Source organism: Myotis lucifugus, unplaced genomic scaffold, assembly GCF_000147115.1.
Source record: "Myotis lucifugus unplaced genomic scaffold, Myoluc2.0 scaffold_171, whole genome shotgun sequence".
Lineage (NCBI taxonomy): Eukaryota > Metazoa > Chordata > Mammalia > Chiroptera > Vespertilionidae > Myotis > Myotis lucifugus.
Window position 1 is genome coordinate 45,315 of NW_005871219.1, and position 20,351 is coordinate 65,665.

General features: G+C 42.1%; 1 pseudogene; it reads right to left on the reverse strand.

Moving 5' to 3' along the window:
- Positions 1–8,477: 8,477 nt before the first annotated feature.
- LOC102425570 overlaps positions 8,478–20,351 on the reverse strand; it is a 13,579-nt pseudogene continuing 1,705 nt past the window's right edge.

Consider the following 20,351-nt stretch of genomic DNA (forward strand, 5'->3'; position numbering starts at 1 on the left):
CGATGCCACCCCTAGTCACACTCAGGGTAGGGCCGATTGGGGGGTTGGGGCACCGCCCCCTGTCACACTCAAGGCAGCGTTGATGGGGAGGTTGCGGCACCACCCCCTGTCACGCACAGAGCAGGGCCCATCAGGGGTGTTGGGGCTCCGTACCCTGTCACGCACAGAGTAGGGCCGATAGGGGAGTTGGGCACCGCCCCCTGTCACACACAGAGCAGGGCGGATAAAGGGGTTGGGGCGCTGCATCCTGTCACACTCAGGGCAGGGCCAATGGAGAGGTTATAGCTCTACCCTGTCACACACAGAGCAAGGCCCGTGGAGGGGGGTTGGAGCGCCACCCTCTATCACCCACAGAGCAGGGCCAATCAGGGGGTTGGGGCGCCGCCACTGTCACACTTGGGGCAGGGCCGATGGAGAGGTTATGGCTCTACCCTGTCACACACAGAGCAGGGCCCGTTAGGGGGGGCGGTTTGGGGCGCCGCACCCTGTCACACACAGAGCAGGGCCGATCAGGGTGTTGGTGCACTGCACCTTGTCAAACACAGAGCCACAGGGCAATCAGGGGATTGGGGAGCTCCCTGCTATCAGGCACAGAGCAGGGCAGATAGGGAGGTTGTAGCCCCACTCCCTGTAACACACAGAGCCTCAGGGCGATCAGGGGGTTTGGGCGCTGCCCCCTGTCACACTGATCCCAGTGCCGGGAGCCTCGCTGCTACACTGATCCCGGTGCCGGGAGGCATATTACCCTTTTACTATATAGGATAGAGGCCTAGTGCATGGGTAGGGGCTGGCTGGTTTGCCCTGAAGGGTGTCCTGGATCAGGGTGGGGGTCCCCACTGGGGTGCCTGGCCAGTCTGGGTGAGGGGCTGAGGGCTGTTTTCCGGAAGCGAGTGACTGAAGCTCCCAACCGCTCCTTGTTTTCTTTTTTTTTTTTTTTTATTCTGGGCCAGCTTTAGCTCTGAGGCCTCGCTGCTGAAAACATCGATACAATGTTGCTAAAGCCCGGCTGAATGAAAGCCGGTTTCTGGGGTTTTGTTTAGCTTCGTATTTGCAACATAGTACATAGTTGCTTAGAGTTGTAGCTCAGAGGCGGGCAAGTGAGGCGGGGAACGTTGGAGTCCTCAGTCACTGCAGCAAGCAAGCCTCATGTTCGCTTCCAGCTGCCTGGCTGCCGGCCGCCATCTTGGCTGACAGTTAATTTGCATATACTCACTGATTAGCCAATGAAAAGGGTAGTGGTCGTACGCTAATTACCATGTTTCTCTTTTATTAGTGTAGATCCATTTCACTACATTGTCCAGTTTATTGGAATAGAGTTGTTTGTAATATTTTTTACAATCCTTTGTATGTCTGTGAGGTCAGTTGTTTCTTCATTTCTTTCATTTCTGATTTTTTTATTTGGGTCCTCTCTGTTTCTTCATGAGCCTGGCTAGAGGTTCATCAATCTTGTTTATGTTTTCAAAGAACTAGCTCTAACCCTAGTTGGTTTGGCTCGGTGGATCAAGCATCAGCCTGTGGAGTGAAGGGTCTTAGGGTCAATTCTGGTCAAGGGCACATGCCTGGGTTAGGGTTTAATCCTCAGTAGGGGACATGTAGGAAGCAGTCAATCAATGAATCTCTCTCATCATTGATGTTTCTATCTCTCTTTCCTTCTCCCTACCTCTCTGAAATTAACAAAGATATATGTGAGAGAAAGAAACAATGCTAGCTACTAGTATTTCTATTCTTCATACCTGTGTTCCTTCTTCCCTTTTTATTTCTTCTTTTTACAACAATCCCTTTAGCATTTCTGCATTGCTGGTTTGGTAGTGATAAACTCCCTCTGCATTTTGTTTTTGTCTGTGAAGCTCCTGATTTCCCCTTCAATTTTTAGTGATAGCCTTGTTAGATAGAATATTCTTGAAATTAGTCCACTGATTTGCATCCCTTTGTATACCTCATTCCATTCTTTCTGGCCTGATGTGTTTCTATTGAGAAATCACTTGATAATCTAATGGGAGATCCTTTGTAGGTAACTCTTTGTCCCTTTCTTGCAGCCTTTAAGATTCTCTTTTTGTCATTAATGTTTCCTATTGTAATTATGACTTGTCTTGGTGTGGGTCTTTTGGGGTTCATCTTGATTGGGACTCTCTGTGCTTCTGTTAATTTTTCTTTCCCAAATCAGCGAAATTTTCTGTCATTATTTATTCAGTTAGGTTTTCTGATTCTTGCTCCGCTTCTTGTCCTTCAGGTTACCCTATTATACGTACGTTATTTTGTTTCATGTTGTTCCCAAACTCTCTGAGGCTCTCCTCCTGCTTTCTAATTTTTTATCCAGTTGCTGTTCAGATTGGGTGTGTTTAATTATCCTATCTTCTAATTCACTTATTTGGACCTCCACTTCTTCTAGTCTACCGTTGAAAGCTTCCATCGTGCTTTTTATCGTAGCTATATCATGTTTTATTTCAGTTTCATTCTTACATAAGTTGTTGATTTTTTCATCCATCTCATTTAGGGACTATGACCCTTTCTCTGAGTTAATTTTCTAACATATTGCACACCTCTGTTTCACTTAGTTCCTTTTCTGGTGATTGCTCCTTTTCTTAACTTGGGGGGTTGTTTTATTGACTCCCCATTTTTACTGTCTCTTTCTGGCCCTGTTCACCCTGCTTGGGGTTTGTGAGGTGTTAGATGTTATCAGGGAAATGGTCCAGAAATTGTTATCCCAAAGCTTTGAGTCTCTTTCCTTTATTGTCTCTACTCTGCATTGTATCCACTTGTCCCATGAATCTGGTCCCTCAGTTGTCTCCTTCAGATGCTCAGGGTATTGGGAGGGTGTGTACAGTTATCTAATGTGAGATGCCCTTTGAGGACCCAGAGCCCTCTGGCATGCAATTTGCTGTGCAGCTTTGGCATCCATGGCAGGGTAGCACCCTAGGTCCTTCTGGCAGTGCACTTGCAGCACTTTCCTGTGGCCCTGACTGAGCACAATAGCTTGATCCAGGTTGCCTCATCAGTGCTTTCCTATGGCATGGAGTGAGGCATGTGCTTGGTTGCTCTAGGTAGCCCCTGCAGAACTGTCCCAGGGGCTGAGAAGAAGAGGGTTGGCATTGCTCTGGGTCTGAGTCCCATTTTGATGTAGCTGGAGTGAGATATGTGCTGGGTTGCTCCAGTTTTCCCCTTCATCATTGTGGAGTTGGGGCTGGTTGCCCTTAGTCACTCAGTCTGTTCTCCCTTTTCACCAGGGCCTTGATCTGGATGGTCCTGGCAGGACTGTCCTGGGGGATGGTGTGGAATGTGCATGAGTTGCTCTATGTTGCACAGTCAGAGCTCCTCTGTGGTGTGCTCTGGGTTACTCGAGGTCATCCCAACAGCAGGGCCAAGTGCTGGGAGTAGTGTGGGTACTGAGTGGCTTTGGGTCAGAGTAGAAGCACAGTTCTGGGGTCTGTGGTGGGGGTGTGGCACAGGGTTCTCCCTGGCTTGCCCTCACTCTGGAGTCTTGGAGCCAGATCCTAGGACACTGGGTCCCAGCAGGCTGGTGAGGAGGCCTGGTGTGGGAGATCACTCTGGCATGGTGTGCTCCCTGTAGACATCTAAGAGCCTGCCGGGAGGTACTTTGCCACTCACTTCCAGGGCATGGTGGTGGTTCCACATGGGTTATGGCTGGCAAGCTCCATTCTCTAAACATCCTCTGCCCTTTCTTATTAAAACTAGAGGCCTGGTGCATGAAATTTGTGCACTTGGCGGGTGGTCCTTCAACCCAGCCTGCGCCCATTCACAGGCCAGGATCCCTGAGGGATGTAGCAGTGCACCAAGCAGCAGGCAGCCAGGGAAGAGCCCAAATCTGGGCTGTGTGCCACTACACTCATGTGGTGCCTGCTGCCACCATAAAGTAGTGCTGTCGTGGATTTGGGAGAGGCTCTCCCCTTGGTAGCTACACTCATCAGCTATGAGCCTGGCTTCTGGCTGAGCAGTGCTCCCCCTGTGGGAGCACACTGACCACCAGGGGGCAGCTCCTGCATTGAGCATCTGCCCCCTGGTGGTCAGGGTGCATCATAGAGGCCAGTCGTTCCAGTCATTCAACCATAATGGTTGCTTAGCCTTTTATTCTATTGAGATTGTCTCCTCCACTGTGGTTAATTTGTTAATTCAGCCTAAATATATTTGGATTTAGTTGCTTTTCTGGCCCTAGGACGAGGTGCATGACACTGATGCCTATCTGGCAGCCATTTGTGTCTCCACTTCATTTTATCAGCTCCAAAAGTACTGGTTATCACATGAGGACATAAGCTTCTCTCCTGTCCTCCTCATTGGATATTTTACCTATGGACTCACTAGGTGTATGTGGTTTCCTCAGTGCCCAGCTTCTGCATCACAGAGAACTTCTCCAGTTTGGCTGCACAGGCAACCACCAAGTACCACCTAGTTGAATTTTAAAAGCCTTTGACAAAATTAATTGCTGTGAATGATGAAAAACCTTAAAGAAAATAGTGATTGGGAGATATTTTCTTAATATGATTACACACACACACACACACACACACACACACAAATACATACCATATACTCCTGTATTCCAGTATCTCACTCACTTAACAGGGAAATACTAAAGGCATATCATGGAACAAAGCAAGCATGCCCTTCCATTATTATTCAATGTTATAGTGGAGGTTTTAGCCAGTGAAATTTGACAAGATAAATCAATTAGGGGCATAAGAATAAATAAAGAAGAAGTGATAAAGGAACTTCAGTACACCCATAAGATAGAAAACTAATCATCAGTAAAAGAGAACATCTATTGACAAGCAACTTGAATGATTCTCAAAATCATTACGCTAAGTGAAGGAAGCCAGTCTCAAAAGGGACTTTATTTTACTTTCTCTAAGTTCTCAATGTCTCGTATGAAATCTTCCACCAAGTTCAAACAATCACTGACTGTTAGTGAATGTATGAATAGTATAAACTCCCAACACTTTTTAGAGAAAGGAACATGCATCATTCTTCCATCATATTAACCACAATGCATGGTATTTATCAAGACCTTCTGTCTGCCTTCTGCCCAGAGAGACAAATGGGCAACACTGCTCTCAGGGTTTTCACATGGACTACTCATCTTCTCACAGCTTATCAAGAGCAGAACCTTTTACTTTGCCTCATCTACAGCATTAACCTGAATGCAAGGGTAAGAATAAGTGGTTGCATGTACACAGAATTTACCACAGAGCTCTTAAAGACTTTTTTCATATTAAGCCTGTATTTAATTTTTTCATGTTAGGTATATGTGGCTCTTTGGTTCAATATTATACAAGAGGATGTTAACTTCCAACCTCATAAATTTGTGTAAAACTCCAATGAATTTTAATAGACACAGTGCACTCCATATTCTGCAGAATGAAATCAAATATGTCTCACTGTGAGTGACTTTTTCTGAAAGAATCAGTCACTGATGCTTCATTTAAGTAATCATGGAACTTCATGACATTCAAGTCATCTTTCCAGGTGAATAATAGAATCATATATCTCATATCCTTGAACCTTTGTTAACTTATGTTAAATGTACAATCTAAATTCATTTGTGTTTGGGGGAAATAAGGGGTAGGTATATTGGGGACAAAAGTGAATGAGAAATGGAAAAGATACTTTTAAGATGGCAGAACAAGGACAATGGCATGTGAACACCAGGACATACTGGTAGAACATGGAAATATGCTCCGGGAAAGCCTATGAATTATTATGGTAAGAGTACCTATTAGAAAAAAAAGTAAATTTCAAGTACTGTTATCCATATATTAAAGAGATACCCCCCCCCCAAGAAACTCACAATGATCTCTAAAAACATGGATACACATAATTTCTATCAGCACATAATGAATAAATCCAAGGAGAATGTGGTCTCTGATTGGCAGAGAGATTAAGATTGTGGTTCAAAAAATTCATCTGAAATAAAAAAAGACCCCGAATAGCTGCAGCAATCCTGAGAAAGAACAAAGTAGGTGGGATCTCAATGCCAGATATCAAGCTGTATTACAAAGCCACTGTTCTCAAAACTGCCTGGTACTGGCACAAGAACAGACATATAGATCAGTGGAATAGAATAGAGAGTCCAGAAATTAGCCCGAACCAATATGCTCAATTAATATTTGACAAAGGAGGCAAGAACATACAATGAAGCCAAGATAGTCTCTTCAATAAATGGTGTTGGGAAAATTGGACAGATATATGCAAGAAAATGAAACTAGACCACCAACTTACACCATACACAAGAATAAACTCAAAATGGATAAAGGACTTAAATGTACGACAGGAAACCATAAAAATTCTAGAAGAATACAAAGGCAACAAAATCTCAGACTTATGCCAAAACAATTTCTTCACTGATACAGCTCCTAGGGCAGTTGAAACTAAAGAGTAAATGAACAAATGGGACTACATCAAAATAAAAAGCTTCTGCACAGCAAAAGAAACCATCAACAAAACAACAAGAAAACCCACCTCGTGGGAAAACATATTTGCCAACGTCATATCTGATAAGGGTCTAATCTCCAAAATTTATAGGGAACTCATACAACTTAACAAAAAGAATATAAACAATCCAATCAAAAAATGGGCAAAGGATCTAAATAGACACATTTCAAAAGAGGACATCCAGAAAGCCAAGAGACATATGAAAACATGCTCAAAGTCACTAATCATCCGAGAGATGCAAATCAAAACAACAATGAGGTACCATCTCACACCTGTCAGAATTGCTATCATCAACAAATCAACAAATGACAAGTGCTGGTGAGGATGCGGAGAAAAAGGAACACTCGTGCACTGCTGGTGGGAATGCAGACTGGTGCAACCACTATGGAAGACAGTATGGAGTTTCCTCAAAAAGCTGGAAATGGAACTCCCATTTGACCCTGTGATCCCACTTCTAGGAATATATCCCAAGAAACCAGAAACACCAATCAGAAAGGATCTATGCACCCCTATGTTCATAGCAGCACAATTCACCATAGCTAAGATCTGGAAACAGCCTAAGTGCCCATCAGTAGATGAATGGATTAGAAAACTGTGGTACATCTACATGATGGAATACTATGCTGCTGTAAAAAAGAAGGAACTCTTACCATTTGCAACAGCATGGTTGGAACTGGAGAGCATTATGCTAAGTGAAATAAGCCAGTCAATGAAGGAAAAATACCACATGATCTCACTCATTCATGGATAATAAAGACCATTACAAACTTTTGAACAATAATTTATGCATGCATATAAGCATAACTAATGGACATAAGACACTGGGGGGTAAGGGAGGACAGGGGATTGTCAAGGGCGTGGCGGGGAGGAAGGACACATATGTAATACCGTTTGTAATACTTATTATAATATTTGTTTAAAAAGAATAAAAAAAAGATTGTGGTTCAAATGGAGAATGAAGGAATTACATATTAGGGTGCAGACCAAGCCAAGCCCCAAAATAATCTTGAATTTTTATCAAAAAGTGAAATTATCCCAGTACCCTTAGAAGAATTGGTGATATTTTATAAGGTAAAAGATATTCTAGTTTTGCACAAATATAAGAAAATAGAAAAATTTTATTATAGTAACAATGAGCAAACAACTCAAATGAATGGAGGCAGCAGTGTGGCGATGACTCACCTAGAAGTAAGTAACCAAGCTGTATGGTGATGGAAGTGTAGTAGCAACAGTTAGTTTCACAAAAGAAGAAGAGAACAAGTTATTCAGCAAAGTGGTTACCTTGAGGTTGGTCAACAACTTTCTAAAGAAACATCTGAATATACTGAACATTGTTCTGTTAACTTTGAATCTCTTGTCTTTTGTTCTTTCTGGCATTTCACTTAGTTGAGTTCTGAGAAACATTTTCCAGACAAAACTTTGTTCTCCAGTGGGCATATGATAAGGACCAATTTCAGTCCTCCCATAAAAATTAAATTCAAGAAATGTATGTACATATAGAAAGAATTCCATAAGCATCTCTATCTAAAGATTATCTAAGGCAAAGCATTGATTTCTCTAACCACATGTGTAAAATGAGCATTGTGATCCTAAAGATAAAAATAAGGAGTAGAAGCCACAGGTGGAGATTATGTGCTAATCTAGAAAGAATCTAGAGGAGGAAACTTTACTAAGGATAAATAGAGAAAGCTTGGGGTCATGGTCTTTAGATATCCTGCATTCATTTTCTCTCTGTCTCTGAGAGTTCAGAAGATAAGGAGCATCCATACTTTCTGCTTTGGAGTTTTACACATTGAGAATGTTTTCCTTCCCTCTTTCGTCAACCAAAAGTCTACCAATTTCCATGACTGAACTTTACTACACTCCCCAGTCCTGAGAGCCTGAGAGACAGAAACAGAGAGCTCTGACTTTAGGGAATGAGTTATATGGGGCAGACACACCTGAAAACACACAGGAAATACAGACAGATTTTCATTAGCCTAATCTTCCTTGAACAGAGATTTCTCTCCAGATTACTCTCAATCTTCTGAAGATTAAGTCAAGCATTCATTCCTGACTCTCAACTTCACCTCTGGCATTTGGCTGTCTGAGGAATAGTAATTCTTCCTTTCTTCAAATTCACTCTCCATTTCTGCCTTTCTCCTTTCTTGCTACAGTTTATCCTCCAGCTTTCTGATTTTCTCTTCATACTCCTCTCTTAACTTTCTTTTTTCCCTCTTCAGCTGAGCTCTGTATTTTTCTGGTTACAGCTTGAATCTGTTTCTGAATTTCCACCTCTGCCCTTTGGTACATCTTATTAGAGTAGAATCCTACCTTGTTCTGCTTCACCATGTGCTGGACCAGGTCCAGCAGCTGTGTCCTCTGAGCCTCCTGCTCAGTCCCTGTCACCTTATTGTTGAACTCACAGTGACGATCCTTGAACTGCTCCATCAGATCTTGAATGCCTTCTGGTGCTTCCTTTAAGTAATCATGGAACTCCATGCCGTCCAAGTCATCTTTCCAGGTGAATAAGAGAATCATGTATCTCCTAGCTTTGGGTCCAAACATTGATAGCATCTTCTCCATGGCCTTTTGTTCTTCCTTTGTGTATCGGCTCAGCGGGACCACCAGGAGCACAGCGTGAGGCCTGGGGTAGGTCAGAAGGATAAGATTAGCAACCTCACTATGTGTGTCAGCATCCCATATTTCAGTGTTGAAAATGCCAGGTGTGTCCACAATGACAATTTCTCATTCCATGTGAGGCTCACTTTCTGACAGGCCTTGGTGATGGATTTTGCTGCAATTCTGGAATGAAATGTTGTCTTTCCAAGGATGCTGTTCCCTGTGGCACTTTTTCCTGCTACACTCTTACCCACTAAGACAAGTCGCAGTTCTGATCTCTGGGTTCTTGATTTCCAAGCCCTGGGACAGCAGGAAACAAAACCACAGCATTAGCATTGACTTCCTACCTTTCCCACTGCAGTGCCTCTGCCCAACAGTGGCCTTCTCTATTGTTCACTAGTGTCCTATCTGTAAGCAAACTCTGAACTCACAGTAGGTCTATAGAACCCTTGTGCATGACCTCTCTCCTAAAGGACTTGGAGAACGCTGGGCACTTCTAAGGTATCCCTTGGGCTACTCACTCTGTCTGACCTTTGGAAGGTAAGTGCTCAGGGATAAGGGAGCAAAGTGGTTCAAGAGAGAACTCTGAGCTGCTGCTGGTAGCTGTTTCTCATAAGCTAATGTAGGAAGTAACACAAAATCTGACTTAGGGACATCACAGTGAAAATTCCCTTCTCCCTATTAATATTCAAAATGGAACTTTTCTTCTTCCCATTAATAAGCTAAGTAGCCCAGCTGGCATGGCTCACTGGTTGAGCATCGACCTATGAACCAGGAGGTCACCATTCAATTTCTATTCAGGGCACAGCCCCAGGTTGGTGTCTTGATCCCCAAGCGGGGGGGGGGGGGGATGGCAGGGAGGGGGGATGAGCAGGAGGCAGCCAATCAATGATATTCTCTTATCATTGATGTTTCTACCATCCTCTCCTTTCCTCTCTGAAATCAATAAAAATATATACTAAAAAAAAGAGAAGCAAAGTAGGTGGGTGATTAATCTATCCCTTCCTTGTAGGAGAGAAAGGGCACATGGACAGTAAGGCAAAGTATTCCTTTAGATTTCATGTATGCAGCCATCTCCTCAGGGTTTCTGAACCACGGGAGAATAAAATGCCTTACTTTAAATGTTACCACCTTATCATAAAAATGTAATAAAGTTTTTTCTATTACAAACAAATATGTTGAAGAGGTGTAGATCAAAGTATTGACAGTCCTATGGAGTTGCTCTAAAGTCTCTTGATACATAAGTAATAATAACATCTCATACAGAATAGCATGGGTTATTAGTTTCACTTCTGTAGGCATGTCTACTTAATAGGACACTGGAAAGTTGATAACAAAACAGCATAGCCTATAACATGAATGATGTTTTAAAGATCACTGTGTCTTAAGTTGAACACCAAATCATCTATATAGCTCTTTCTCTATTTCTATTCAGTAATTCTCTGCTTATCTTTTTAATGTGTCTATAAAGTTAAAGTCTAGAGGATTTGTTAAGCACAGGCCCAGACCATGGAAAACAACCAACAACCACATCTGAGAGTCTGTTTCTCCCTAAAAGGAGACCCTTCCTGCACAGCCCTTGAATAAGACTGATACCTCAATATAAGAGCACCCAAATACATAAGCTTTGATGGACTTTAAGAGAGAAGTTGACAGCAATACAGCCATAGTAAGGCATGTTAACACCCCCAGATATCAGTGGATAGAGCTTACAGTAAAAAAATTAACAAGGAAACAGAGGCTATAAATGATGAACTAGATCAGAGGAATCCAAGGAATATTTATAGAACATTTCTCCCCAAAGCAAAATACAAAGAATATACATTCTTCTCAAGTGTCTCTTCACATGAAACATTCTCAATGATAGACCACGTGTCAGGGCACCAGAAAATGCTACACAAATTCAAGAAGACTGCTGTAGTACCAAGCATCTTCTTGGATCAAATGACATGAAGTTAGAAACCAAATACAATAAAAAAACTCAAGAACACTAAAATACATGGAGGCTAAATAGCATATTATTAATCAATGAATGTGTTACCAATGAGATAAATCAAAAAATTAAAGACATTCTAAAAATAAATGAAAACTAACACAAACCAATGGAACACAGTGAAAGCAGTCCTGAGAGGGAAGTTCATAGCACTACAGGTCCACCTTAAGAAACAAGAAAGCACTAATAAACTATCTACACCTAAAACTAATTTAATTAAATAAAATCAGAAAGGAAAGAAGCAATATAACAACAGACAGCACAGAAATAAATTTCCAGGAAATAAAATTCCCGAACCAGATGGATTTGTAGAAAAATTTTACTAAACACACAAGAAATTAGCACCTATCCTCCTCAAACTATTTCAAAAAATTCAAGAGAAAGGTCTTTTTGTGAATCCAGCATTATCCTACTTCCAAAACCAGATAAAGACACTACAAAGAAAGAAAATTACAGGTCAATATACCTGATGAACACAGATGGTAAAATCCTCAACAAAATATTAGCAGATAGGATCCTGCAATATATTAAAAAGATTATACACCATGTTCAAGTGGGATTTATTCCAGGGATGCAAGGCTGATACAATTTATGCAAATTAATACATGTAATATATCACATAAGCAAATTGAAAGATAAAAATAACATGATCATATCAATACCTGCAGAAAAAGCATTTGACAAAATCCAGCACTTTTTTTTTAATAAAAACTCTCAGTAACGTGGGAATAGATGAATCATACCTCAATATAATAAAGGTCATCTATAATAATAAAAGTGTAATATGCACATTGACCAAACGGCTGAACAGCGGAACGACCATTCAAATGACCATCTGGAGGACCACGCTATGACACTCATTAACGCCAGGACAGCCAAGGCAGGTGCAATGTAATTGGTCAGGGCGATCGATCAACAGGGGACTCCACAATTGCCCCAAAGAGGGTGGTCCAGGCCTTTGACCGGGGGCTGTGGCGGGTAGGCAGGGCCTCCCTCTGCGGGGTGCTATAGATCATATTAACCCCCTGCAGAGGGAGGCCCAGGCCACTGGCTGACAGGGCGATCAATCAGTGGGTGCCACAATTTCCCCAAAGAGAAAGGCCCAGGCTACCCCACAGTGGTGCCTCAGTGGGTGGGCGAGGCCTTCCTATGCGAGGGTGCTTTCCATCACAGAGCCCTGGTTGGGTGAACCGGGCCTACCTCTTTGGGGTGATCGATCATGGGGCTCCGGGATTGTGAGAGGGCACAGGGACCCCCCCTCAAGTGCACATTCTTTGTCCACTGGACCTCTAGTATATGATTAAACCTACAGCCAACATAATACTCAATGGGCATTAACTAAAGGTGTTTACCTTAAGAACAGGAACAAGACAAGGATATCTGCTTCCACCACTCTTTTTCTTTTCTTTTTTTAAAAAATATATTTTATTGATTTTTTACAGAAAGGAAGGGAGAAGGATAGAGAGTTAGAAACATCAATGAGAGAGAAACATCGATCAGCTACCTCCTGCACACTCACTACAGGGGATATGCCCGCAACCAAGGTACATGCCCTTGACCGGAATCAAACCTGGGACCCTTGAGTCTGCAGACTGACGCTCTAGCCACTGAGCCAAACCGGTGAGGGCTCCACCACTCTTTTTCAACATAGTACTGGCAGTCATAGCCACAGTAATCAGGCATAGAGTGATTAAAGGTATCCAAAAAAAAATAAAGGTATCTAAATTGGAAAGGAGGAAAACTGTCATTGTTTGCAGGGGGCATGATGTTGTACATAGAAAACCCTAAAGAATTCACCAGGAAACTATTAGACTTACTAAATTAATTTGGCAAGGTAGCAGGATTCAAAATTAACATTGACAAATTGATAGCACTTTTATACACTAATAATAAACTTTCAGGAAGAGAAACTAAACAAACAATATCTTTTACCATTGCAACAACAACAAAAAGATACCTAGGAATAAACTTAACCAAGGATGTCAAAGATGTATACTTGGAAAACTATAGGACATTGAAATGATGCAGCCACTGTAGAGAATAGTATGGAGTTTCTGGAGAGCATTATGCTAAGTGAAATAAGCCAGTCAGAGAAAGATAAATATCACATCATCTCACTCATTTATGAAATATAATGAACAACATAAACAATATAATATACTAAAACAGATCCAGAGACATAGAAGCATCGATCAGACCATCAAACCTCAGAGGGAAGGTAGGGGAGGGTAAGGGTAAGGGGGAGAGATCAACCAAAGGACTTGTATGCTTGCATATAAGCCTAACCAATGGACACAGACAACAGGGGAGTGAGGGGGGAAATGGGAGATAAGGACACATATGTAATACCTTAATCAATAAAGATATTTAAAAAGAAATAGAGGAAGATACAAACAAATGGAAGCATATACCATGTTCATGGATTCAAAGAATTAACATCATTAAAACGTCTATACTACCTAAAGCAATCTGCAGATTCAACACAATCCCTATTAAAATACCAATGGAATACTTTACAGAGCTAGAAAAAAAATACTCCAAAAATTTATATGAAACCATAAAAGACCCCAGATAGCTGAAGCAATCTTGAGAAGAAAGAACCAAGTCAGAGTGATCAAAATACTGGATATCAAACTATACTACAAAGCCATTAAAACCAATACAGTGTGGTACTGGCACGAGAGCAAGCTTATAAACCAATGGATCAGAACAGAGATCCCAGAAATTGACCCTCATCATTACGGTCAATTAATATTTGACAAAGGAGGCAGGATCATACAATGGAGTAAAGACAGTCTCTTCAACAAATGGTGCTGGGAATCAAAAACATGAAACTAGACCACCAACTTACATGATACACAAGAATAAATTCAAGGTGGATAAAAGATGTAAATGTAAAGCATGAAACCTTAAAAATCTTTGAGGAGAACATAGGCAGTAAAATCTCAGACATCTCACATAGCAATATGTGTAGAGATAAATCTCCTAGGAGAAAAGTAATTAAGGAGAAAAGAAACAAATGAGACTATATCAAAATAAAAAGTTCCTGCACAGCAAAAGAAACCACCATCAAAATGAAAAGGGAACTGTATGGGAGAACATATTTGTCAGTGATACATCTGATAAGAGGTTAATATCCAAAATATATAAAATACTCATACAAGTCAACAAAAGAAAGATAAACAATTCAATTGAAAAATTGGCAGTAGACCTGACTAGACTTTTCTCAAAGAGGACATACAAATGGCCAAGAGTCATATAAAAAAATGCTCAAAGTCACTAATTATCAGAGAAATGCAAATTAAAACCAGTATGTTATATCACTTCACACCTATCAGAATGGCTATCATAAAAAAATGAACAAAAAACAAGTGCTGGAGAGGATGTGGAGATAAGGGAACATGAGTTGGCTGCTAGTGGGAATGCAGATTGGTGTGGCCATTATGGAAAGCAGTATGAAGTTTCCTAAAAAAAATTTAAAATGGAACGTACATTTGACTCAGTGACACCATGATGGGAATATATCCTAAAAACCCCAAACACCAATCTGAAAAAATATATGCACCCCTATGTTCAAAGCAGCATCCTGTCTAATAAAAGAGTAATATGCAAATTAACCATCACTCCATCACAAAGATGGCAGCGCCCGTAGCAACAAGATGGCAGTACCCAGTCCTCTCAGCCCCACATGGAGTCCTGCAGCCCCAGCAGGGGGGCCAGGGGGTGTGCTAGGAGCCGGCAGAGTCTGCGGATGCCCCTCTGGGAGTCCTTCAGCCCAGGCCCGGGGGGCAGGCACTGAGAGTGGGCAGAGTGAGGAGAGGGGTCCCAGAAAGGAGAGGGCAGCAGGATTGGGGGTGCAGCCTCAGGACCCGATTAGGAGGCACTGGGTATCGGGTGGGGATGGGAGCAGAGGGCCCTGGTCGCCGGGCTGACAGCAGGATGCACCCACCGTGCTCAAGGACATCTGTGTCCAGTAGGAGAAGCTGGCTGCCAAGAGCATGCAGAATGCCGAATAATGGTTCAAGAGCCTCTTAACTGTGCTGACAGAGAGCACTGCCAAGAACACTGAAGTGGTGTGTGCCGCCAAGGACAAGGTGTCCGAGAGTTGCTGCCTGCCCATGGCCAAGACCCTGGAGATGGAAACATGCTGGGGCATGAACGAAGTGCTGGAAAAACAGCTACAAGAGCTGCAGGATAAGCAGAATGCCAACATTAGTGCTATGCAGAACACAATCAACAAATTAGAAAATGAGTTGAGAACTACAAAGAATGAAATGGCATGATATTTAAAAGAATACCAGGACCTCATCAATGTGAAGATGGCTTTGGATGTTGACATTGCAGCTTACAGGAAACTCTTGGAAGGTGAGGAGACCCAGCTTAGTTTCACCAGCAGAGAAGCATAGCCAATGGCTACTCCCAGAGTTCCCAGGTCTTGGCAAATCTGCCTACAGTGGTTTACAGACCAACTGCTACTTGGTGTCTGCTCTCTCCTTCCCTTCTTAATACACCAGCCACGTCCATGAAGAGCAGATCAAGGTGGAGGAGACCATTGAGGCTGCAAAAGATGAGGAAGCTAAGGATGAACCCCCCTCTGAAGGAGAAGCTGAAGAGGAGGAGAAGGAGAAGGAAGAGGCTGAGGAAGAGGAAGGAGAGAAAGAGGAAGAAGGTGCCAAGGAAGAATTTGAGGATGCAAAGGAGGAAGAAGGAGGTGAAGATGAAGAAGAAGATACTCAAGAAGCTGAGGACAAGAAGAAAGATGTCTCGAATAAAGACTCTTATGCTTTTGCATCGGAAAAAAAAAAGAAAGATGAAGGTGCTGGGAGGAGCAAGCAACCAAGAAGAAAGATTGAGCCCCACTTTCCTTAATTATTTTAGGAATAATCCTCCCGAATCCAGGTCAACCCCATCACCAACCAAGCAGTTGAGTTCCCGATATTATATGAATAAAGAAGTCAATATATGTAACATTCTGGGGTGACTCAGGTTGGACATTAAATGTTGTGCTATGAATTTTCTTCTTATGCAGAGTATCCATTAGTTTGCAGAGTGGCTTCCTGGCTTGCTGCCAGCCTGTGCATGGTACATGCTTATGAGTTCAATATCTATGGCAATGTGAATAATTCAGATGTTTACAATAAAAACACACGAATACATGAATTCACTAATGTTAATGTTAAACTTCATGGAAAAAATAGGCCTTTCAATCGTTGGTGGTTAGAAATTAAATACCTCAAATCATGTGCAATAAACTGTAAATAAAGTTCCACAGAATGACACAAAAAAACGACAAAATAACATCAGGGGCCAGGAAATGTTCAAAAAAATGAGGAACCATTCCCAAATCAGGAAGGGAATTCACAGGGTATATATTATTGCTACAAATACAGTATTTCCTACTACATACAACATATATAATGTAATTTATTACATGCCTTCCAATTGCATGAAGTACATATTCTCATAGAGTAATACTGGTAGATATGATATAATTATGGCACTATGTCATATCCTATCTATACTAATAAAAGGGTAATATGCTAATTGTACCATGAGACCTTCTGATGTCTTTCTGGACAAAGCCATGGTGGTGGGGATGAGGCTGAGGCAGTTAGGGGTTTTCAGGCCAGGAGGAGAGGGCAGTTGGGGTGATCAGGCTGGCAGGGGGGCAATTGGGGGCAATCAGGCCAAAGAAGGGGCAGTTGGGGGCAAGCAGGCTGTCAGGGGAGAGGGAAGTTGGGGTGAGCAGGCTGGCAGGCAGAGTGGTTAGGCGCTATCAAGCAGGCAGGCAGGTGAGCAGTTAGGAGCCAGTGGTCCTGGATTGCGAGGGGGTTGTCCGACTGCCAGTTTAGGCCTAATGGAATCCCATTGGGTCAAAACCGGCAGTCGAACATCCTCTGAGGGGTCCAAGATTGGAGAGAGTGCAGGCTGGGCTGAGGGACACCCCCCACCACCGTGCACGAATTTTGTGCACCAGGCCACTAGTTATTTATAATGGCTAAGACTTGGAAACAGCCCAAGTGCCCATCACCAGATGAATGGATAAAAAAGCTGTGGAACATATACACTACAGAATACTATGCAGCTGTGAAAAAGAAGGATCTCTTACCTTTGGGACAGCATGTATAGACCTGGAAAATAATATGCCAAGTAAAGTAAGCCAAAGGTAGAAAGACAAATATCATATGATCTCACTTATTTGTAGACTCTAATGAACAAAATAAATTGACCAACAATGTAAGAACTGAAGCATGGAGGCACGGAACAGACTGACATAACTCGCGGTTGGAATTGGGGAGACAATACAAGATAAACCAAAGAACTTGTTTACTTATATGCATAGCCCTTGGACACAGGCAGTAGTGCAGTGAAGTTCTGGGGTGGGTGGGTAGGAGCTCAGAGGAGGAGAAAGAAGGGGGGTAAATGGAAGATATCTGTAACACTAACAGCAACAAAAATATATTAATAGGAATAAAAAGACTTATTCCTCACAGGGCAATCCTATATTACAACCACCTGTCTCTGCTTTTAGTCCATGTATACATCATCACACTGAATATAGCAGACATGATTGTAAACTCCACTGTATTTTTCACAGATATCATCACCTTCATCCAGTTCCTCAGATCAAAAAAGTAGGAATCTCACTTGATTCCTCTCTTTGTCTTACTTTTCAGAAACAATCCATCTACAAGTTCTCCTGGTTCTATCCACAAATCTGACAACTTTTCTCCATTTTTAAGACCATCATAAGGCCAAGCTACCACCAACAACCATGACTCAGCAGTCCCCTAACTTGCCACTTTCATCAATTCTGTAAATTGAAATGATTTTTTTTGAAATATCAATCAAATGGAAGAGAGATTTTGCAGAACCCCCCACTCTGGCTTCCATGAAATCGGTAGTTATTCCCCATCTCCCACACACTTTATGAGGAAGCTGCTGCTAAACCAAGGATTGGCAAGAGCATCCCTGAAGCAAAGTTTCCCACATTTGATAACCAGAGTCCTTAGATGAAAGAAGTAAATTTCCAGAAACTGAGAGCACTGGCTTCAGGATGGCTAAGATTCAGGGAAACTGTAGGTACAAGTTCAGATTATTCTTTAGTTAACATCTCAATGGAAAACTCCAGCCTGTGGTTATCCTGAGGGCATTAGTTGGTTATCAAGATGGGGAGTAGGAAAATCATGGGAGATGAAACAATAAGCCATCAAAGCCCAGCTGCAATGCTGACAGCTTATGTTAATCTGTGTGACAGATGGCAGATAAAGCCATGAATTATTCCCATCTCTGTACACTTGCCTCTTTGGGTTGTGGATCTGTAGCTCCCCCCACAAGGTGCTGAGTCTGTTTCTCCACCCCTTGCATCTGGGTGGGCCCTGTGTGTTTGCTCTGGACAATAGGGCAGTAGAATCATGATGCAAGTAGACTCCAAAAGTGCTGATGCCCTGTGGCTTGCTGTCTCTTTCTGGTCTTCAGAACCCTACAAAAGCTTCATAAAGAGGCCAGGACCAGACTGATTGATGGTGAGGGACACAAGGCACAGTTAACCCCATCACCTGAGCCTGCCCAAGAGCTTGCTAACTACCAGACATGTCCATGGGGCAATCCAACTCAAAACTACCCAGTTGCTGGATCTTGAGAGTATCATACTCAGCACAACTGTCTGAAGAAAAAGTACAAGGACCATATGATTTCACTCATATTTGGGATATAAAATAGAAATCAATCAGTCATCAAACAAAACAAATAAACTCATAGCCTTGGACAGCTTTGCTAAATGGTTAGAGCATCAGACCAAAAACCAAAGGGTCATGGGTTTGATTCTGCGTCAAGGGTACATGCCTGGGTGGGGTGTTGCATACCCAGCCCTAGACAGAGCCCTAGACAGGGCCCCTGCAAGAGGCAATCAATCAATGTACTCTCTCACGTCCATGTCTCTCTCTCTCTCTCTCTCTCTCTCTCTCTCCCTTTCTCCCCCTTTTTCCCCCCATCTCCCCCTCTCTTCCCCTCTTCTCTCTTCTACTCTCTCCAAAAAATCAATCTAAGAAAATTCTTAGGTGAGAACAAAAAACTAACTAACTAACTAACTAACTAACTACTAACAGACACAGACAACAGTAAGGTGGTTACTGGATGGAAAGTGGGGTTGGGAAAGGTTGAAGAGAGTAGAGGGTCAAATATATGGTGATGGAATAAGACAAGGTTTGGGGCTGTGAGCATACAATGCAATACACGGATGATGTATTGTACATTTATACATGTGAAACTCATATAATATTATTAACCAATGTCACCCCAGTAAATTTAATCTGTGAGGATGGTAGGACCATCTGCATCTTGTATTTCCACTATTACCTATGGACAAACACAATACTGGACAAAGAGTGGTTATCAATAAATATTTGTTAAATAAATAAATTGACCAAAATCTCTGATTCTTACTTTCTCTTTGATCATTATGTCCAGCCTACATCTGTGTAAAAGATTATCCTTTCCTTATTCATCATGTTTAGTGTCACAGAAACAAACAATTACATTTTTTGTTGTTGTTAATCTTCACCTATGAATATTTTTTTGATTGATATTTTTTAGAGAGTGTGGAAGGGAAGGGTGGAGGAAGGAGAGAAGGAATGAGAGAGAGAGAGTGAGAGAGAGAGAGAGAGAGAGAGAGAATAAGAGATGTGAGAAAGACACATTGATTTGTTGCCTCCTGCACAAGCCCTAACTGGAGCAGGGGATCTAATCTGCAACCCAGGCATGTGCCCTTGACCAGGAAACAAACCCACAACCCTTTGGTGCATGGGCTGACACTCAGCCACATGGGTCAGAGTTAAACAATTACGTTTTAAATATTTTTTTCTCCTTGCTATCTAGAAACATTGGCAATGGGGAAAGCCATTTGAATAACTCATATTGGAGCAGACTTTGACTGGGGCAAGCTGAACATGCTTGTTGTTGAAAACTGGCTCATCTGATAGAAAGCCATCATATAAAAACTTGAATCACTATTAAATAGACCAGTGATGGCGAACCTTTTGAGCTCCACATGTCAGCCTTTTGAAAAACCCTAAATTAACTCTGGTGCCGTGTCACATATAGAAATATTTTGATATTTGCAACCATAGTAAAACAAAGATTTATATTTTTCATATTTATTTTATATATTTAATTGCCATTTAACAAAGAAAAATCAACCAAAAAAATGAGTTTGCATGTCACCTCTGACACAGGGTGTCATAGGTTCGCCATCACTGAAATAGACACACTTCAACGGCTTGAAAGAAGAGTTATGTCTTTATACCTCAAGGAT